Below are 23,606 nucleotides of genomic sequence, written 5' to 3' on the forward strand. Positions count from 1 at the left end.
CAGAGGATCAGCTCTTGTTCACTGACATGCTTTTCTTTATAACTTAGTTAAGGTGTTGTTTATTTCCGTAAGTCAAATATATCCTTTTTGCCACATTAAGCTTCCTGCCCTGAATGGTTCAAGTAGTACTTTCCTCATGCATTATTTCAAAAATGTCATTACTGGTCATAAGTTCCAGCTGAGAATGTTGTGTCTACTACACAGTAGTATTGTATTCATTTTCTAGGGCTGCTGAAATAAAGGATTATAAACAGTGTGGCTCAAAACAAAAATTTATTATCTCACAGTTCTGGATAAGTAATCTGAAATCAAGGTGTAGGTAGGGTTAGTTCTTCCTGAGGGCCATGAGGGAAGAATCTGCCCTTGCATGGCTTTTCTCCTTGGTTTGTAGATAACTGTCTTCATGTCACATGGTCTTCTCCCTGTGCATGTACTTGACTTCAAATTTCTCCCTTTTATTAAAATAATTTTATTTGTTCATCTCAGAGAGAGAGAGAGAAGGCCAGAGGGGGAAGGAGAAGTAGATTCCCTGCTGAGCAGGGAGACTGATGACATGGGGTTCAATCCTAGGACCCCGGGATCATGACCTCAGGTGAAGGCAGACGCTTAACTGACCGAGCCACCCACATGCCCCTCCTTTTTTTTTTTTTTTTTTTTCAAGATTTTTATGTAAATTCAAGTTAGTTAACACATAGTGCATTATTAGTTTCAGGAGTAGAATTTAGTAATTCATCTGTTACAAATAACATCCAGTGCTCATTACATCAAGTGTCCTCCTTAATGCCCATTATGCAATTACCCCATCCCCCTTCCTTCCCCTCCAGCAGTCCTCAGTTTGTTCCCTATAGTCTCTTATGGTTTGCCTCCCTCTGTTTTTATCTTATTTTATTTTTCCTTCCCTTCCCATATATTTACCAATTTTGTTTCTTAAATCCCACATAGAGACCGAAATCGTATGGTACTTGCTCTTCTCTGACTGACTGATTTCGCTTAGCATAATACCTCAAGTTCTCTCCATGTTGTTGCAAATGCCAAGGCTTCATTCTTTTTGATGGCTGAGTACTAGCCCATTGTGTATTTATACCACATCTTCTTTATCCACTCATCAGCTAATGGACATCTGGGCTCTTTCCATATTTTGACTGTTGTGGACATTGCTACTATAAACACTGGGGAGCATGTGCTTCTTTGAATCACTGTTTTTGGATCCTGTGGATAAATAGTTAATTGTGCAATTGCTGAGTCATAGGGTAGTTCTATTTTTAACTTTTTGAGTAACCTCTGTACTCTTTTCCAAAGCGGTTACTTATAAAGACACTGGTCATACTGGATTAGGGCCCAACTTTATGACCTCATTTTAATTTGATTATCTCTGTACAGACCCTATCTACAAGACTGACATTCTGAGGTACCAGGGTTAGGACTTCAACATACAAATGGTGGGAGGGGCACAGTTCAACTGATAACAAATGTTATTTTCTAAACTTACTGAGAACTCTTAGAGAGCCCAACACCTGTTCATAACAAATTATATATATATATATAAAGTTCCTGTTTAAACTGTTCAGTTTGATAAGTTCTGACTGTGACATATGTCTGCACCCATGAAACTATCACCAAAATCAAGATAATGAACACATCCTTTACCCCTTCCACCAAGATTTCCCTGGGCCCCCTTGTCAGTTCTCATTCTGGTTCCTCCTCAATCCATCTAACCCCAAGGCAACCACTGATCGGCTCGCTGTCACTGTAATTAGTTTTCATTTCCTATAGTTTTGTACAAACGGAATCCTAAGTATGTACTCATGCTTGTCTGGCTTCTTTTCACTCAGCAGAATTGTACTGAGGTGCATCCATGTTGTTGCCTGTATCAATAGTTCATTTCTTCTTATCGCTGAACGGTCTTCTAGTTTTTGGAAGTACTACAGTTTATCCATTTACCTGTAGATGGACGTTTAGGTCATTTCCGGATTTTGGCTATCATAATGTAGGGATCTAATAGCTATGAACTGTTGTGTATAAGTCTTTCTATGGACATACACTTTCATTTCTTTTGGTAAAATGCCCAAGAGGAGAGCTGCATCCTAGAGTAGGTATATATTTAACTACTTAAGAAACCGCCAAAGGGTATTCCAAAGTGTCTGCACCATTTTATATTGTCACCAGCAGTGGATGAGAGGACTTGTTCCTCTACATCCTCCCCAACACTCTGTATGGACACTTTTTAAAATTCAGCCATTCCAGTTGTTGGTAGGGAAAGTAGTGACCCATCATGGATTTAAATTGTATTTCCTCCATGCCTAATGACATTGAACATCTTTTCACATGCCTTTGGGTCATTCATTAGAAAAGCTGATTATGAAACAAAATTCATTAGAAAAGCTGATTATGAAACAAAATTCATTAGAAAAGCTGATTATGAAACAAAATTTCTTAGACAAACTCAATCTCAAGTTTATGTCGAAATCCATAAATTTGCTTGGGACCAGGGACCCAGAAAGTTCAAGAGAAAGGGAGAGAGAGAGGGAGAGAGTGGAAGTAGAGGTATTAAACAGGTGAGAAAGACAATGATTACATATGCAGCTAATGTTTTTCAAAGTAAAAAAAAAAAAAAGTTTGCAGTTTCATTTCACATCATGACCCTGTCAGTAGCTACAAAAAAAGTCTGTGACAATGTGGCCCCAGATGCCAGATATGCTGTCTGCCAGACAAGAAGGAAAAACCATCTCCAAGCAAATGATAAAGATACATCTGTGGTGCTAATCACTGGACTAACAAAATTTCATCCCCCAAGGAGGTGCTGATTAGTCCAATCAGTCTGGAAAGGTGCAGTGGGGTCCACCAGAGAACAGAAGCAGAGCACCAGGGAGTGTAGCTGAATGTTAAACAGGCTGTTGGCTGCAAGGATTGTTTTTTTAGGATCCAAACAAAGCTGCAGAATACACAGTTCTTCTATTTCTGGGATTGGGGACTACTTTTCCCCCCTTGATGCCATCAAAGAGCATGGGAGAATTTCATTGTTTTAAATAATCAAGCAAGGTGTGTTGAGTTGCTGTAGATTGTCTGGGGAAGGATGCCTTCCATGCAAAGAGAGTGGTACTGGAAGAATGAGGCAGGTGAACAACATGACAAGGTAGCAAAAAGATTTTTAAGAACAGGTTGTGTCTAGTTTTTAGGTTTTGGAATTGCTGTCTTGTCAATACTTCTGTCGACCCCCAATGACAGTAAACTGTTATATACAAGAATGCCTTGTTTGAGAGAGAGAGAGAGAGAGAGAGAGAGAGTGTGTGTGTGTGTGTGTGTGTGTGTGTGTGTGTGTAAACCAAGGGCAAGAAGCTGAATTTGGCATCTAGCCTGGCACCTAGGAGGTATCTTTGAGATTCGTGAGTCCTGCCAGAGCAGGAACCATGAGCCAGAAATGCCCATGAGAAGGAAAGCCCTGGAGAATTTGCAGGAGCTCTTAGAGACCATTAGACCATTACACATTTGGGCAGGTAGACATCAGCTAATTTTGTCTAAATCTTTAAAAAGAGTGCCATTTGGGTTTCATGACTGTTGTGCCATGATAGTTTTGTGTTGGTGTCAATTTTTAATGTATTATTATTATTATTTTTTTTTGGATGTAAGATCTGTGCTCAGCCTAGGGCTTGAGCTCGTGATCCCGAGATCAAGAATCACAAGCTCTGCCAATGGATCTAGCCAGGTGCCTCTATTTTAAAGAACTTTGAGAAGCATATTGATGAAGATGCAACTTTTTTGGATGTGTAAATCCTGGTGCAACAGTAACAATCATTAGTCAGTCTCTGATTTACTTAAACTCCTGAACTAGGAAAGGTAGCCCAAGAATTGGATCATTTTTCTCCTCTCCCCCTCCTAAGGACCTTGGCTGTGGTCTGTCCACTGTGGCTCTCACTGGCCTATGTGGCTGACAGGATGGCCGCATTTGGGGTTCACCTTCTCCCCTGGCCCTGTTCTTCTACATTTATTTTTCCTCCAGCTGAAGACCTGCACATTGACCGACTACCTGACCAGCTTCCCTTCCTTCTCTTACCATCCATCGCTTCTAGGAGAATTAAGTAATAGGTATAGGTTGAAATGACTCTGACTGATCTGGTTGCTACGTTTGCATCAGAATACAAGGTCACTGTGTGGTATATATCAGAGAAATATTTTATGATGATTATATTTATCATATTGATATTTTATCATATTAATATTGATATTTTAAAGAAATGATAAAGCCACAATAGTGTTTCCTGTTATTTGTGCTGCATATGTACAGTCTTTCAAAAGTGTAGCAGATTAAGGGGAGCCTGGGAGATTAAAGGGAGCTCAGTTGTTAAGCATCTGCCTTCAGCTCAGGTCATGATACCAGGGTCTTGGGATCGAGCCCCACATTGGGCTCCCTGCTCAGTGGGGAGCCTGCTTCTCCATCTCCCACTCCCACTGCTTGTGTTCCCTCTTTTGCTATGTCTCTCTCTCTCTCTCTGTCAAATTTTAAAAAATCTTTAAAAAAGAGTATATCCAATTAAAATTTCTATGTGTTATAAAATATTATGACTGTTTATGCTGATTTTACAAAGGCAACTAATCCAAGTTGAACACACTTGATGAGCTTTTGGGTCATTGACTCTGAAATTTGGGAAATAAAAAAAATCTTCCTCAAAAGCAAGATCAACCATAACGAATAGAGTGGTGTTAAAAAGAGAGAAAGAGAATTTCTGCTTAGAGCCATGTTTGAGTAATTGGTACCAAATTCACCCCCTTGCAGCAACAAATGATAAAAGTGTTTGAGGTAACAGTTCCAGGTACTAGGTAACAGGTGTGCGAGCCTATGATCTGTGAGATAAGGAAAGTCAAGAGGTGAGACCTATGTGTATCTAAGGTCTCTCCTCAGGGACAGTTTCTAGTCTGAGGCCTAGGATGATGGAGACTTAACAGAGCATAGTGGTCTTGCTGAATTAAGGATGCAGACCAGAGTTTGGGGGCCACTAAAGCAGCTGGAATTGTCAGGGCAAGGAACTGGAGAGAACAGAGCTGTGCAAAAAGGGGGCCAGAAAAGTGTTTGTGGGATCCCAGTGAGTCTGTCTAAAGACAGGGCTGTGTGTGTGCTGACTGAGAATTTGGGAGGTTTACCAGGGAGTTGCTGGTACACAGTTGAGTTTGGGATGAGGATGTAGGAAATCAAACATTGGATTTCAGCTCCAGGCAGAGTAGGATGGCCTCATTAACTTTCCAGACACCCAAAAAGACCATGTCTTAGGACTGAGGATCACGTCCTACAGCAAAGCCTATTCTAGATCACTCTAAAGAAAAAACAACCCAAAAAACCACCACCACAACAAAAAACCCTACGGGGAAGGGTTGTGGGGCTGGGGCTTCTCTTCACCTACATCCTCCACCTCTAGTGGTTTATCCCTGGGACTGTTTGTTAAAAAATAATAATAAAAGGACTTTAACCCCCCCCCCCCAATAAAACCATCTTTTCAGGGAAACCTGTGGCTGGCTCAGTCAGTGGAGGATGTGACTTTTGATTTCAGGGTTGTAAGTCAGAGTCCCATGTTGGGTGTGGAGATTACTTAAAAAAAAAAAAATCTTAGGGGATCCTGGGTGGTTCAGTCAGTTAAGTGTCTGCCTTTGGCTCAGGTAGTGATCCTGGGGTCCTGGGATCGAGTCTGCCATTGGGCTCCCTGCTCAGCATGGAGTCTGCTCGTCACTCTTGCTCTGGCCCTCCCTCTGCCCACTTGGTCTCACTCTCTCAGTCTTCCTCTCTCTCTCTCTCAAATGAATTAATAAAAATTAAAAAAAATCTTAAAAACAAAACAAAACAAAAAGCAAGCCTTGTCAAAGTCTACTGTCCTGTGTGGGCATGGTAAGTATCTAGGAGCTTTCTGCAGATCTGCCGTAATAAAGCCTAGATGGCTTCGAGATGGCTAGTGATAATTAACAGCCAAATAAAATATACCTTAACATTATTTAGAGAGTGAGATAACAGAATCCAGAATCTGTTAAATATCTTGCCAACAATATCCACTAGACAATAAATTACCAGACATGAAAAGAAACAGGAAAACGTGAGCCATAGTTAGATAATAGAAATGAACCCTGAGATAGTCCAGACATTGGATTTAACAAACACTTTAGAAGCAACTATATCTATCTATCTATCTATCTATCTATCTATCTATCATCTATCTATCTATCTATGGACTTAAAGTCTTAGTGAATGAACAGAGAAATGGAAATTGCAATAAAAAATACAAATTATAGAATAGAAAAGAAAAATAACTGAAGTGAAGAATTCACTCAATAGTCTTCAAGATTTTTTTAAAAGGTTTATTTATTTATTTTTGAGAGACACAGAGAGAGAGAGAGAGAGAGCGCACAAGAGTGCACCAGTTGGAGGAGGGGAGGGGAGAAGGAGAGAGAGCATCTCAAGAAGATTCCCTGCTATGCCCAATGCCAGGCTCCATCTCACAACCCTGAGATCATGACCTGGGCTAAAATCAAGAGTCGGACAATTAACCGACTGAGCCACCCAGGTGCCCCTGACTCATGCATCTTCTTAAATCATCACCTGCTTTCCCTTGCTTCTGACTATTTCCAGCTCTGCCATGGCTAAGCTCACTTTCACGCTAGTAACTGCTTGGAGCTCCTGAGCAACAGTCCCCTGTTGAAGGAGGCTGTTCCCTCCACACCATCCAGAGCTTCAGTGCGTTTTCCTGGTAGTCAAATTGAAAAGTGGAAGAGTGTAAATCCATCCAAGGTGGTCCACCTTGTAGAACTCTTCTAATGTTAACATCCTTTACCTGTCCTTGAGTTCACATCCCTTTCTGACGGGGTCTTCTTAAAAGCTCACAGCCTTAAGAAAACCCCAGTAGGGACTGATGATTTGATTCTAAGTTGCCCACTCTTCCTCATCAACCTCCATCTTGCTATCCAGAGCATGTGATGTGATAATCAGCAGAAGAGTTCCCAAATCAACCTAGTCCCTCTTCAGTGGCACCAGTGGTGGGGCAGAGCTCAGGAACTGGAATTTGAGCAACACAAGCTGAAGTGTACTCTGCAACTCTCAGCTCCAAAGAACCACTAGCTGTGGGCTTTGCCACTTCAAGTTGGTTCCTTCTGTGGTCTCTAAGCCACTCAGACACTGATATATCTCTCTACCCTTCCATAGCTTCCAACTAGCAAATACATCTCTTACACACACACACACACACACACACACACACACACACACACACACCATGCTCCCAAGAACATTGATTTTCATAGACTTGCCAGTATGAATCCATACACCTTTTCCTATCTGCAAAATACTCAGCTTGCACCAGCCTAGACTAGAGTCTGAAGGAATAAACAATAGAGGCTGCTTCCCTTTGTTCTACTTGCTATTTTTGGACTCTGCCTTGGAATATATTCAAGAGCAGAGCATCCTAGTTATACTCACTTGTAAGCTCATCAAAGGTCAAAGAGATGCTCTAAAATGAAATGGTGTTTTTGTTTCCTGTTTTGGGGGTCATGTCAGATACTCATGCAATTTTTTTTTAAAGATTTTATTTATTTATTTGTCAGAGAGAGAGGAGCAAGAGTGAGAACAGGCAGACAGAGTGGCAGGCAGAGGCAGAGGGAGAAGCAGGCTCCCCCCCAAGCAAGGAGCCCGATGTGGGACTCGATCCCAGGACGCTGGGATCACGACCTGAGCCGAAGGCAGCTGCTTAACCAACTGAGCCACCCAGGCGTCCCTACTCATGCAATTTTTAAGGTCAGCTCTGTAAAAGAAAGCTGGGGCGGGCATCTATAAACTTCAGGCCCCCAAAGGTATGGGAGAGGGTTTGATTTTTGTTCTCCTGTTGCAAAGTTGCAAAGTAATTTTAAGGAAACACAGTTGTTTCTGAAACCAGCTTCCAATTCCACATCATGAAAACTCTCAGCCACTGTGGCTAAGAAAATGGTAAGTTTTTCATTCTGGTCTATATTCCTCTTTTTTGACTCTACTAATATTTTCCTGTTTCCCACATCATCATTCTGTACTCTCAACTACACTAATGTTTCACTTTCCTATATTAGATCTTTTTACTACAGAGGTAAACAATCCATTATCTGTAACTCTAGTCCAAGAAAAATCCTCTTAATTTGGCTTATCCCCTGAAAGAGAGAGAGAATGCTCCATGGTTAGTGTGGAGTCTGTTTCTCTCTCTTCTGGAATAATCCAAATTAAGAGTTTTCTCTCCCCAATCCACTGTCTGTAACTCTAGTCCAAAAAACTCTTAAAATGAAACCCATTTGGCAGCAAAACTCCCCTATCCTGACCTAATTTGACTGTACAACATTCTTGAGCATATGGGAGGCTATGCACACTCTTTACCACTTAGTGTGAATAACAGTAATAATTCACAGCAGTGAAGTTTTAATGTGTTTGATTATGAGACATTGCTAGGGATCTTATTAGGAAAGTTCTATATTTGTTGGGTTTTCACTGTATTCTTTTTCAAAATCTGAAAAATCCTGAATCTTGAAACACAACTACTCCAAGGGTTTCAAATAAGAGAATATGGATTTGTATTTGTAGATCTTAGTCTTGAGATAAGCAAATACTAACATGTACTTTAGGAATTGAATCTTTATCTTATTTTTACCAATAAATCATTGCTTCTCTCCAATATACTTTTCAAAATTCTAGTTATCTGCTTCTGTAACTGTTCAAGGAGTTACTGACTGTTCAAGGTCAGTCTTCTTGTATCTGTGAAATTTCCTTCTGTTTCCTTCTGACTCATTATGTCCTTGTGGGAAAGAATAACTTCTGTCGAGATCTGAGGTATAAATAGGGATTCTCATTACACAAGCCCTAAATGTGTCCCTATAATGCCGTTAACCATTTTCCTCGAATAGGGGCTGGCATATTCACCCTGTTACATTCACAGTGGTGTCAATTCCCCAATTGGGATTCTATTAAAAATGTAAATATTTTCAGGTGTCCATCAACAGATGAATGGATAAAGAAGATGTGTTGTATATATACAATGGAATATTATTCAGCCACAAAAAAGAATGGAATCTTGCCACTTGCAACCATGTGGATGGAACGAGAGGTCTTATGCTAAGTGAAATAAGTCAGTCAGAAAAAGACAAATAGCATATGATTTCACTTATAAGTGGAATTTAAGAAAGAAACAAATAAAAAAATGACAAAAGGAAAAAGAGAGAGAGAGAAAAATGAAAAAACACACTCTTAGCTATAAAGAACAAACTGATGGTTAGGGTAGGTGAGGGGATGGGTAAAATGGGTGATGGGGATTAAAGAGGGCACTTGTCCTGATGAGCACTGGGTGATGTATGAAATTACACTGGAATTTTAAAATTAAAAAAAAAAAAGTAAATATTGACAGTCCTAAGGAGGGGGGACCTGGAAATCTAGTTTGAGAGAGACTATTAGTGCTTCAAATAAAATATCACACCATTAGTGACTTCATTTAACATTGAAATTAATTAAAAACATGTTTTCAATTAAATAGATGCCAAGCTGAAGTCATGCTGATGAAGGGGAGCAAAATATACCATCCCCAAATTTCCACTTCAGCGTATTGATCAAATTAAAGTTACTTGAGAAACAGCTGGTGTAAGAAGGATACTCTCACTGTCCCTGTCACCCTGACAACAGAGAATAAATATCCCATGTGAAGATATTCTCCATACACCAGGAGGGTAAAAGCTTATTACCAGAGAGAGGGAATCTAGGGCTGAGAAGTCTGTATAAACAAACCTTCTTACTCCCTCATTAATTTGCTCCTCTAAGCCCAAACTTCTTTGTCTTGTCAATTCTTCATAAATATATGATTTCTTTCTCTAAAAGGTATAAAAGTTGCCTTCTTTGGTCACCTCCCTGAGCCTCATATCTTTGGGGTTCCCATATATATAAAATTAAATTATTTTCCCTGTGAATTATCTTACATCAGTTTAATTATCAGGCCAACTTAAGAACCTAGAAAGGAAGAAGGGAAAACTTTTTTCCCCTGCAGTCTTGGCATCCAACTGGAGCTGTTCCCTAGCTGGACATGGCTTGCTCCAGGGTTATTGCAGCCACAAGATTCTGGAACCCCTAACAAGAGCCAGCAGAAGTAGGAATTTATACCACACCATTCTCCTGGATCTCTGCCTGCAAAGTCTGTTGGATGTGAGAGTGGTGAGGGTCCTTTTCTTTTTCTAAATTTAGATTAGCAGGAGAAAAAATTTGTGGGAACTAGTTCCTCAGGTGTAGCAATTCTAGTAAAAATTTTATGAGTATTTATTTATGAGTATCTTATTTTCTACTGATCCTTTCCTCCCAGAGAGGACATTGTTTTTCTTTGTCTCTGCCAGTTATGTCAATTGTCATAAGGAGGAAAACCATGGGCTAGAATACCAGCATAGGTCCTATAAGCCTCTTGTTCAGATGGGCTTCACAGACTGCTGAGTTCATGATTCTCACCAAACGGGTATCGGTTTAGGCAAACTTTACTGTGGGTCCCCTATATAAAAATCCAGTGAGATTTTCTTTTCCTCTGGTTCCATGTCCTGAAAAGTTGGCTTTGTGATCAGTGAGAACATTCTCTTGGTTTCTACCAACTGGAAGGTGCATGTGCTGGTGTATATCAAGGTGGCCAGTTGAAAAGATGGAGTTGCCGAGACACGAACTTGCAAGCATCATTCTCCTTGGCAGTGCCAGTTTTCAGGAAAATTTGTCATAAGTGGTCCTAATTCACAGGGGCCTTTGTTGTCTCAACCTTAGTTGTCTTACTAGTGCTAGAAAAGTTCCAGTCCAAGAACACCTGCCTGATGTCACAGAATAGCTTCTCGTGACTGGGCATCTCACATTCCTGTGGGAGATGGGACACATCATTTCCTCTACTCCACCCTTACCACCAGTAACAATGAAGGCCCTTGTTTCTGAAGCTAAATCTGGGAGTGAACTTTCTGGGTCTTATGAGGGTGACATCTTGTGTATTGTCCTTTAGGGATGTCCCCTAAATCCATGGTTAAGCTGTAAAAAAGATTATTGGTTTCAGTCTCTTCTCTGATTAATAGATCCTACTTGTCAGTGGCCAGATGATTGGTATCTATGGGAAGATGAAGTTGAAAAGTGTTTACAAAGGAATATGATGGCTAGCTGTATGGACTCCTTGAACAAGGTGAACGAACAGAAATTAAACATAATTAAAATAAAAGTCCACATCCAGTGTAAATTTCCCTTCTTAAAATCTGGCCCATCTCCCCAGCAGTACTTAACACTCAGTATTCCTTCACTTTCCCCAGAAGATCCTTTAAGCACCCAGCTGCTTTTTCTAACTTTTTTTCCTGCAAGATTTACAGAGCATGCTCCAGCCCGATCTCTAGGTCCTGCATGTCTGGGTTACTCATGTAAGTGCTGGAGGCCAGGAAGTGAATTTAGCAGAATCACCTGAGACAAACGGGAAAGCTAACTTGCTCCCTTAAAACTCCTCCTTTTTCCCAGGGCTCTCTGATAGAGCTCTGCCAGCTTTGGGCCTTCCTTTACAATGTCTTTTGCAGTTGTATCCTAGAACCCACTCCAACAAGTCAGGTGCCCCAGACAACAGCAGATCTTTTACATTATAAACCTCTTTTATGCCATTTTTAGAAGATCCTATTGAATTAAAAGGACTTAAAATGATGAAAGGCTATTCACAACCCCACTCCCAGGGATCTTGTTTGGCTGCTAAGGGCTGTGCTTCCCACCCATGGTTATACTGTAGCTACCAGCCAAGCTCGATAACACCCTGGGCTGTGTGTTAGTGGGGGAACCCCTCACAGAGGAAACAGTGGCCAGAAATTCTCCCAGGTCTTCCTGCAAATAAGCAGGAAAAGGATCAACTGGAGGTCGATGGAAAGGGGCTCACATCCTGATTTTAGGATTGTGGGATTGAGCCCCATTTAGGGCTCTGTGCTCAGCGGGGAGTCTTTTTGTTCCCTCCTCACTCCCACTCCTCCCCTCTGTTTGTACTCATGTGTGCGCATGTTCATAAATAAATAAAGTGTTTTTGTTTTTTTTTTAAAAAAAAAAACACCAAAGGAATTATATAGGTGTAAGTGGGATAAGAGTTCTTAGATGAACTTTTCAGTAATGATTGTTTTATGACATATCTACTTAAGTAATTTCCCAAATCTCTTTAGTAGTTTATACCCTCAGAGTTTTGATGAGTTAAATTTTGGGAATTCACTGAATATCTAGATCATCTCCAAATAATATAAGATACAGAAACTTTGGTCATTAAGCATAAGTTTATTTACCTTTGGCTTCTTATTACAGAGGAACTAAAGATATTTGGATCTGTCAGAAAACATGTCTTGTGCCACATTAAAAAAGATGATGCAGTGAGAAAGTGTATGCTTCTCGAAGTTATGAAATGTATTCATAAATTTGCCAACCTAAAGAACACAAGCATAACAGTTCACAATTGCTTATTTAGTTTTTACGAGAAATTTAGATTTCTAAGGTTTAAGAACAAATTAATAAATGTAATTAAAACAACTAGGAATAATAAAGGGGGCAAATCTGTATTGCAAAGAAGTAAAATATGTTTTTTGCTCATAAAAGGTATGAAGTACGCAGATGATGCATCTTTGATTAGGGAAAAGAAAGCATTCTTGTCTTCAGGGAAAGCTGGTTATTTCAGAATGGGAAACATGAAAATAAAGGAAAAACCATGGACATAGAAAGTTGGAAGAGAGAGGGAGAAAATGTTACTTGTATAATTAAGCTGGATAAAATGCAATGGTTATGATAAGCATTTTAAAAATAAGCTTAAGGGTCATATTGATGGCTCAGTTGGTTAAGCATCTTCCTTTGTGGCTCAGGTCATGATCCCAGGGTCCTGGAATCGAGTCCCACATTGGGTTCCTTGCTCAATGGGGAGCTTGCTACTCCCTCTGCAGGCTGCTCCCCCTACTTGTGTGCAAGTTCTCTCTCTCTCTCTGACAAATAAATAAAATCTTAAAAAAATAAGCTTTAATATCAGTAGTGTATTTATGTAACACTTGAACTTAATTCTCTGTCCTTGATGAAAGGACAAAGCTTTCTTAGACGATTGATCTGCTCCTGATAAGAGATCATGAAAGGTTTTTCTTTACCCTGTAAGTGATCTTCCTAGAAAATGAAGATTCTATGTTTTATCAAAATGATATCCTCTGCTTCATTGCCTTTATTAGGTCTTTGATTACTTAGGTAAACGGAGTCTTCTCGGTTAAAAGAGGTAAGGTGTTTTGTGTTGTTTTATTTTTTCCCAACTTTGTAACTTTCTGTATTTGCCTGGAAGTCTTTGTCCCTTTGGTTAAATGGATAGCTAACTATTGTTTCACAGTGACCTACAATCCTATCTAATCAAATGTTTTAAGACTTATTGATATCTTTGACAAACATCCCCAAATCAAATTCTAATCTTTTTGACCTGGAGTTATCCTTAATTGTGGAGACCACAGGTAAATTTGAGATGGCTGGGGCAAGGAGTGCCCTTGGAGATGTGTTGGCACACAGGCCCAAAGGTAGTAAGACCTTGGATCGTGAGGAACCTTTGTCCTTCAGGTGGAAAATCATTTAAAGATTTAAACAGAGGGAAAATTGGTCAGATTCCTTAATAAGATGCTTACCTTGGCTCCAGGAGGAGGATAGATAGAGAAGGGGCAATATTCTTTCACTCATGGGGCCATGAGAGTCTCTCTTTAATAAAAGCTAGAGAAGGCATTGTGTTTTTCACAACATTCCAATTGCCAACACCTCAATAGAAGGGTTTTAATAAAAGTGAGAAATCAATATTAGGGAAAAATCAAAGCAAAACAAAAGAAAACAAAATATATCCTTCTAGCCCAAACAGTGCTAATATTTGTAGACAACAATTAAATGTCCAACTAAAGTCAATGCTCTGAGAATCAGTCTTAGTCGGATATTGGAAACTCCTATATCTCTATTTCTTTTCACTAAAGCTAAAAGAGGACTTGGGGGTTCACATGATTCATTCAGAAGCAACTCACTACAGGAATGTTTTAAGGTAATAGCGAAGCCTGTGTCATTTAACTCCATTTACAGCAGGCGGCACACATGGGGTGGGGGAAGGTAACACAGCCTGATGCTGTGACCTACTTTGTGGCCGAAGCCTCCACTGTCCTGGGAGAAAGGTTATTTTTGTTTTCTCTCATCTCTCAGACATATACATGGAACATAAGCATCTGCTGCTCTTGAAAACATCCGGATAGCCCTCGGGCAAAATGGGCTTCAAGGTTATTTAATATAGCCTCTTAAAACCTCAGAATCTTTTTTCCCCCAAGTGAAATTTCATGAAGTATACAGAATGTTTTATCTTTTACCCAATTTCTCCTAACCATCACCTATTTTTTTTTTCTTTTAAAGAAAATAACCCAAGGCTTCAGTGCCTGGCTGTGACTCCCAGCTTCTGTGTTCCTGGATACAATGTTTGATTTTGTTTTTCTGAAAGATTACACTAAAATCTACTTTTTCTTGGTATATGTATGCTAACTTCTAAAAAAATGGTAATTTTTAAAAAAGCTTCAGTAACATTTCTTTAGGAAAACAGCATCTTATGATATCCTTGGAGGACATTAAGAAACACGTGTAGTGTCTACCCCTTTTAGTATCTAGGGATTGGTTGAGTTTTAGGATTGCTGGATTAGTCTGGTTTTAATTTTATCCAGCTCATTCAGGAGAAATCGCCATACTTGTTTTAAAAGGAATCCTTCTCACATTTCAGGAGGTCATTGTGTGGGAGGGGTTACTTGGATCACTTCTGTGTTTGATTTGATGTGAAGGTCTGTGGGTTCATCTCGCAGCATGAGGTTGCGCAGCCTTGACTGGTATTTCTGCCGTAGGGAAAATCTTTTTCTTCCTCTCAGAATCTGTAGTTAATAACGATAAACTTCACCCAGGTATTTCTATAATAACACACTAAAATAATGGTATAAACCACAAGTAGTAAGGAATAAACTTTAAAACAAGACACATCCATGTTCAAATTCTAATTCCACCACCCCCAACTTACCTGCCATCAGGCAAGTATTCTTTGTGCTTTTCACCTGAAAAATGGTGCAATTTCTGCTGCAAATGGTTGTTTCGAATTATTAACAAAATAAAATACCAAGTGAGGCACCTAAAATGGCATCTACTAATGATAGGATTTTTTTTTTTTTAAGACTTTACTTATTTATTTGAGAGAGAGAGAGCATGAACTGGAATAGGGGTGGGGAACGGGTCAAGGGAGAGGGAGAAGCAGGCTCCCCACTGAGCAGGGAACCTGACACAGGGTTCAGTCCCAGGATCCAGAGATCACACCTCAATCAAAGGTAGCAGTTTAACTGACTGAGCCACCCGGGCGCCCTTCCCAATAACTTTCTAGTTTGCAGCTGGATTTTGTCCAACCTTTACAATGTTGATTCTATTTTGGACTTTTGGCTACTATTTCCTTTCAAATATTGAATGCTTCCTTCCTGGTCTTGATCTGTTACTTTGATTTTTCTCTGATGATTTTACTGTTTGGATATAAGAATCATACTTTATTTTGTCCATTTTATTCTCCCTACTCTTAGAGGTCTTTTTCTTCTCGACTGGTTATGCTGATAACTGTGATCAAAGTTTCTAACTTTAGACATCAAATTTCACCACTTTTCGCTGTCAGGGTCTCTCAGGGTGAACTTAGAATCAATCACTAGCTTTATTACAAATGTTCTTTTCTTTTTGTGTTGTGACCTCCTTTTCTTTTCTTTTCTTTCTTTTTTTTTTTTTTTGGTAAAATATATTTGACCTTACATATTTTTATTGAAGGATGATTTCAGATGACTTACAAACTTTGCTTTTATTTATTTATTTTTACTGTTTTTATTTTTAATTTTAAAATATTTTTCTGTAGATAGCTAGTTTTTTTGGTCCCTCACTTTCAGTATGATTGTTTTTCTCATGTGTCATATTTCCCCCAGCTTTATTGAGGTATAATTGACAAATGAAACTGTCAGATATTTATTTATTCATTTAGATTTTATTTATTTATTTATTTATTTATTGAGAGTGAGAGAAGGGGGATGGGCAGAGGGAGAGAGAGTCTCAAGCAGACTTGTGTGGAACCTGACATGGGGCTCAACCCCTTGACCCCAAGATCATGAACTGAGCCAAAACCAAGGTTCAGATGCTTAACCAACTGAGCCTCCCAGGCACTCCAACTGTTATATTTAAAGCATACACATGATGGTTTGACACACAGCAAAGCTGTGAGTGAATTCCCCCCATCCAATAGATGAATGCATCCATCACCTCACATACATACTTTTTGGTGAGTACATTTAAGTTCTACTCTCATCAGATTTCAATTAAGTAATACTGCATTATCAGCTATAGTCCCCATATTCTACAATGGATCTTCAGACCTTATCCATCTAGTAACTGAAAGCTTGTACTCTTTTTGAACCTCTGCCAATTCTCCCCTCCCCACAAGCCTCCCCGACCAACCCCTGGCAACCACTGTCTTACTCTGTTTCTATGAATTCAATTTTTCTTTTTTAGGTTCTACATATAAGTGATAGGATGCAAATTTGTCTTGGTCTGGCTTTTCCCACTTAGCAAAATGCCCTCCAGTTTCATCCATGTCGTTTCGTTTTAAGACAATCACCACCTGAACATTTCCTGGCATCTGGAAATTGGAGCCCAGCAGGTGGGACCTAAATGTCCTGGTCCCTTGGGAGGCCAGTCTCTGAATGGTTAGGCATATAAAGGAAACTCAAATGGGATTCTGTGCAGGTCTTTACCAAACATTTGAGAATTTGGAAGCAGGAAATTTGTATTGTGTTTTAATACAACTGAATTTAATTTTAATATAATTATATTTAATTTAAATACTAATGTTCGTATTTAAATAACTTTCCCGCTCTCCACAGTTCCAAGTGCCATGGAAGCTCTCCTACTCACTCCCTCTCTTCTCCTTCTCTTTATTCTGCTGCTGCCCCATGCCACCAAATTGGTTCTGCTCTTGACTCCCCAGGGCCCACTTTGCCAAGCTTTTCCCCCTTGCCCCATTGCCTGTATTTCTCCTCCATGGGTATCTCCACACGTTTGAAGAGCTGGGTTTCAGTGCCAGAGAGAGGAGAGGCTCGTGTGACTATTCTAGGGAGAATGGAATGAATGACCTTCAGACAAGGATCAAGCTTCAATACATTATGTGATAAATAGTTTTTAAGTGTCCCAGGCATCAACAATGGAAGATGTCTCAACTTTTCTCTCAAGGTCCATTAAGAGGTAAACATTGTTAGGGATCATTGTATTCTTCAAGAAATTTGTAGTCTGATTTTAACTGCATGTCAATTTAAGTCGTTATGGTCTGAAATTACAGCAAGGTGCACGAGAAAGAATTTACAACTAACAGTCTGGCTCCGTATTATTGTCCTCTGTGCCACTGAATTATAAAATGTCATAGAGTAATTATTGTGGGATCTAATAATGAACTTCCCTTGTAACGGAGACATTTCTCAATGACTGATATGTTGCAGTCGATCTTGCTAATGATTCTGGAGGCTTCTAGGCCTCGATAATTACTTGGGAAATAGCATCGACTTACTTTAGGTAAAAATATACTTCTCTTGTTTATGCATACAGAATTTATGCTATATTTGCAAAACTGAACTATGGTATGAAATGCTGTATAACATGTTTTTATTATGCGAGAACAGACTGTTCGCTCTTCTCAGTCACTTACTGACAGGAATTTGTGTCTTGTCAGCAGATGATGTGAAATTGATAAAATGTGCTTCAATCATACAGTCCAAATCGGCGTGAGAGAGACTACTAGACTCCATCTGTTTCATTACACAGATTACTCTGCCAAGAGGAAGCAAAGTAGTGAAGAAATTTGGGGGAAAATAGTAATTCAAGGACATAGTGCGAAGGAGGGGGTGTAGGTGCACAAGAGGGCAGAAAATATAAGCAAATTGGGAAACAGCTGTGTGCTGAAAGAAATAAGTGAAGAAGAGGCAGAGGAGGCCGTTGCCCAAGGGAAATAAGACATTATGTCCTAAAGGGAGTGTGCATGGAATGGGGGTGCAGGTCTGAAAAGTAAAGAGAGTTCTCTGAATCATCAGAGCCTGAATCATCAGGCTGATCAAGGGACAGCCAAGGTGATTGAGACGTTGGAGCAGCGCTGGTAAGCTGCTGGTAAGCTGCTCTCGTTGGACCAGAGTGGGAGGCCCATAAGAACACAGGATTCCCCATGGTGATGAGGTCTGAGCAAGTCCTGTGCAGTGAGCAGAGCTAAGCTATCAGACAGCCAGCTCTTGGAAGCAGTGGCCAGCTGTAATTGCCATGCTCCATCAGCTTTTTCTCCCTTGAAAATGTCCCATTCCATTTTTGCAATCAAACATACCCAACCCCATAGTTCAATCTGCACCCCCAAAGAGTGGAAGATATTACCCCTAGAATTATTCCTTGAGCAACAGATGGTTTTGATAAAGCATGAACGGGAAGGGGTGAAGAGATTTTAGTATGATTTGGTTGGGGACAGAACGATCGTCAGTAAACTACCAAGCTTTTAGGTCAGTCGGTAACCTGCAGACTATCAGTCCTTACCCCAGCCCCGAGCCTTTGCTGACTTGTATCCCTCGGGTGGGAATCAATGATAGGCTGAGGAGTGAGGTGACTCTCAATGGAATTAGGGAAGGAGCTACAGATACTTATAGGTCAGAGAGGGGAATAAGGGTCACAGCTGGGCTAGGGCTGATCCCAATTTGTTGAAGATGAGGAATGGACTAGGGGCCGGGAATGCTTGGTAAAATTCTGTACTTAGCTTGGAGCAAATTTTTTAAAAAGTGATTTTATGTTTCAGCAGGAACCTCTGATCTGGCAAAATGTCAAGTGTATCCTTTGTCAAAATATCTGCAAACAAAGTCACACTTTGGGGACAAATCTTATGGAAATTTTGAGAGGAACTGAAAGAGAGAAAAGAGACTCATTAGAAATATCCAGATGTGGGGGGCAGCTGGGTGGCTAGTCCTTATGTGTCTGCCTTTGGCTCAGGTCATGTCCCAGGATTCTGGGATCGAGCCCCGAGTTGGGCTCCCTGCTTCTCTCTCTCCCTCTCCCACTTCCCTTACTTGTATTCTCTCTTTCACTATCTCTCTTTCTCTCTCTGTGTATGTCAAATAAATAAATACATAATCTTTAAAAAAGAAAAAGAAAGAAATATCCAGATGTGAAGTGATTGGGGTCAAATTGGAGATCCTGCAGGTGGTGTGATAATAACGTGTCTAAAAGATCATTAGAAATATAGGCGACGGCAGAAACCAGATCTGGTGACCCTCCCCAGTGCTGGTCTGGGGCTCAGTTGGATCATGAATAAGACAGACTCCTGAGCTCCATACCAGAAATTCTGACTCAGAGGTCTAGGGAAGGGCCTCGCTGGTGGTGCTGATGGATGCTCAAGTTTAGAATGCTCAGTTTCAGGCAGCTCCGAGGTCCCCACTGTGGCTTCACGTTACAACTACCCGATGAGGTTTAGATGAATGTGGCTGTCCAAACTCCACCCTTTACCCTTTACAATTTAAATCAGAATCTCTGGGAGGCACCAGGCCATGGGTATGTTAAAAAAAAAAAAAAAATATATATATATATATCTCCCAGGTGATTTTAGCACGTAACCCAGATTGAGAACCATTGCTCTAGACCAGAGTGTGGTTGTGGTACTTCAGACTCAATGATCTCAGAGCCTAGGCAAGAGGCAAGGAGAAGCGTCCCCCCAAATAATCATCTGGCTGATGATAGGCTACAGTAAAATATCTGACACTTAATACTATTACTTTTAGGAAGAACATAAAACAGATTTAAAAAAAAAACAAACGTAGTTGAATACCTACTTCAAAATATCAGGGTAGTGACATCTAGTGTTGAATTTAGATGCTTACTCAGAATTTCAATAATCTCCCCACTTTGGCTAATAGCATTTAAGTAGAAGTGCAAAGAAATAATTTCCAGTAGTCTTTTAATCCAGTCTTCAGGGCTATAAAGTAGATGATTTGGTGATTGGCATCGGGGGTGGGGGGTTGAGTGGGGATGTACTGATTAAAGAAATATATTCTTCTTGCCTTCTAGTAATTGAAAAAAAAATACAAAAAACAAAGCAAATATAGGAATTAATTGAGGCTTACAGAACAATATCAAATATCAAATCAAACAATATCAAATAATATCCCCAAATAATTATCTGGTATGCTGAGTTGGAGTAGGTCTTATACTCTGATCTGATGCCAAATCTAGAGCTTTTTCACCTATTGCTTTAATTGGAGGTGTAGCTACTCACTTCTGCAGGAAGATAGAATCCCAGCTTCCCACACAGCCCTGGGAATGCAGACCAGGGTTTGTTAGCCCCCAAACCCACCTCCAAGAGCAGGCCTAGAGCCCTCTCTGGTGCATTCATTGCTGGCTGTTCATGCTCACCAGTGAACTGAAGGAGAAATGGAGAACCATCAGGAAGACTGAGTAAGAACAATACGTGAGCCCATTCTTTGTTCCCACCTCCCACAGGTAGGTCTGTTCTTGTTTCAAGGCAAGTAGAGTTAGAAGCAGAAGTAGAGGCTGGAAAACTTCTTTAGAGCCTTTCTTTCCTTTTAAGGAAATAAGAGCAGTAAAAAAATATACACTCCCCTTCCTCCAATAGGACTTTGATATTTTTCTGAGCAAAAGGTATCATTTCTGCAAATTAATCTCCTTTATATTTAAATGATGAGAAAATAATAACTTCAAATTTTTTTCTGCATTTTTCTGGACTCCTGAAAAGCTGTTACAAAGTGTGGAAATATGTATAGAGAGAATACAATATAAGCCCTTTTAAAAAATTTTTTTAATTTTTTAATTAACATATAATATATTATTAGCCCCGGGGTACAGGTCTGTGAATTGCCAGGTTTACACACTTCTCAGCACTCACATAGCACATACCCTCCCCAATGTCCATAACCCCATCACCCTCTCCCTCCCCGCTCCCCCGGGCAACCCTCAGTTTGTTTTGTGAAAGTAAGAGTCTCTTATGGTTTGTCTCCCTCCAGATCCTATCTTGTTTTATTTATTCTTTTCCTACCCCCCAAACCCCCCACGTTGCAGCTCCACTTCGTCATATCAGGGAGATCATATGATAGTTGTCTTTCTCTGATTGACCCATTTCGCTCAGCATAATACCCACGTTGTTCCATCCACGTCATTGCAAATGGCAAGATTTCATTTCTTTTGATGGCTGCATAGTATTCCATTGTAGATATATACACTACTTCTTCTTCATTCATCTGTTGATGGACATCTAGGTTCTTTCCACAGTTTGGCTATTGTGGACATTGCAGCTATAAACATTTGGATGCACGTGCCCCTTCAGATCACTACATGTATATCTTCAGTGTAAATACCCAGTAGTGCAATTGCTGGGTCGTAGGGTAGCTCTATTTTCAACTTTTTGAGGAGTCTCCATGCTGTTTTTCAGAGTGGTTGCACCAACAGTGTAGGAGGGTTCCCCTTTCTCCACATCCTCAATAAGGCCTTTTTTAAAAAAGTAAGTTATTTATTTAATTGTTAGAGAGAGAGAGCACTCAAGCAGGGGGAGGAGCAGAGGCAGAGGTAGAAGCAGACTCTCTGCTGAGCAAGGAGCCTGATGTGGGACTCTAACCCAGGGCTGTGGAATCATGACCTAAGCCAAACGCAGACGCTTAACCGACTGGGCCTCCCAGGCATCCTTATAATATAATGGGTGGCTCAGTCAGTTAAACATCTGACTGGTGATTTCAGCTCAGGTCATGATCTCAGGGTGGTGAGATTAAACCCCGTGTTAGGCCCCATGAGGGGCATGGAGCCTGCTTAAGATTCTCTCTCTCCTCCTCCCTCTGCCCCATCCACCCCCCAGCTTGCACACTCTCACTCTCTAAAAAAAATAATAATAAATTATTCTATTAAACATGAGCTTCCTATAATGGGTGGTGTGGCTGGGGGGCAACTTGAGAACAAAGTTCCAGGAAGGATCAGCACCATTTCAAGTAGGATGTGGCTCCCTGTTATAGAGAAAGAGTGGGGCCACATGGAGATCACAACTTTTAGGTAGAACTTTCAATGATGATGGTCTTTATTTGGAACAATGATTGTTTGAGTTTGTGATCAACAGAATCCCCATTTTATTCAACTTGTAACAGAGATAAGCTATAATGAAATAACTTGGATCTTAATTTTTTATGCTGAGGAACAGAATGTTTTGCTAATTCTATAATCATATCAACAAACAAATTAGTGTTTATTCAATTTGTTACAAAATTTGGGCTCTCACTTGAGCAGCTGGCTGTCTTTGCTTGCCAAATTAATTGTAACGAATGATCTAATTTCCTAGGTAAATGAATTTGAAAAAGCTCTTGGATTAAATAGCTTTGTGACTAAGAGGCAGAATTACTAGGTTACCCTGTTTCAGGTACCCAGGAAATCCCATAGGGGTTCTGGGGCTCTATTAACAAACACCACATTATAATGAGACCTTTGGTCATTGGTCAGCTCCTAAAATTAGTTGGACAAGGCAATTTGAGTATATAGTAGCAGTTTGAATTTGAGGGCTAATGCCACATTTGATAAGCAAACATGGGACTGAATTTTCAGTTCCTATTTTTAAAGGTTTGGAAGGTTGGGCATGTCCTGGAAGCTCAGGTCCACTTCTGATCATATTCAACTGTTCCCATAAATAAAGAAAGCCCAGTGGCCTGTCTTTCTGGGACAGCCTATGGTATTACAACATGGCTGTCATATGTGCTATCCTTACCTTTTGAAGAATCTGAACCTACTTATAGGCAAACTGGAAAAATATGTCAAAGGGCTATTTTTAATAATGATGTTAGAAATAAAACTGTCCAGTCAGTGGTGAACAGAGTCTAAGACCCTCCTTTTGGGGCCAAGTTTGCTAAAGTTTCAAATCTGCCTGTTCCACAGCCTTTCACTAGCACATGCTGCTCCCAGACAGCTTCTGTAGGCACAAACTCTCCATCCAAGTCCCAGGTTTGAGGATCCGCAGCATGCCTTCTGACCCAAGGCCTCATTGTGCCTTCTGGATAGCAGCCATTCCTTCAAGAAATTCTCAAGGCATATGAAAATGGAGCCTGACCATTTTTCTTTCCTATTTTGGCTGGCAACTAGCTCTTTTGAGGTGAGAACAAATCACTAGCAATGCAACAATTCCATCACGAGACTTCTCAAAACTGTTGTCTAGGGGGAAATGGCAGTGTTGATAGGTGATCAAATAAACATCTTCCCCATGACCACTGAAGATCCTCTGAAGAAGCAATAGCAGAGCGGAAAATTATAGCACCGCTGAAACTAACCAAGTCCTCAACTGCAGAAAATAATCCACAAGAAAGATCTTCCAGAGGAAGCACAATATGAACTAAAATGAAAGAAGACTCTAGACAGTGAAGCTTACGGGGCAAAGGCTGGATGCTGGATAGGTTTTGGCAAAGATAGACAGGAACTCTCTTGAAGTTTATTCCCTTTTCCTCTCTTTCTTTCTTTCTTTCTTTCTTTCTTTCTTTCTTTCTTTCTTTCTTAATTTTTCAGAGAG

The sequence above is a fragment of the Mustela nivalis genome (assembly GCF_964662115.1).
Source record: "Mustela nivalis genome assembly, chromosome: 14".
NCBI lineage: Eukaryota > Metazoa > Chordata > Mammalia > Carnivora > Mustelidae > Mustela > Mustela nivalis.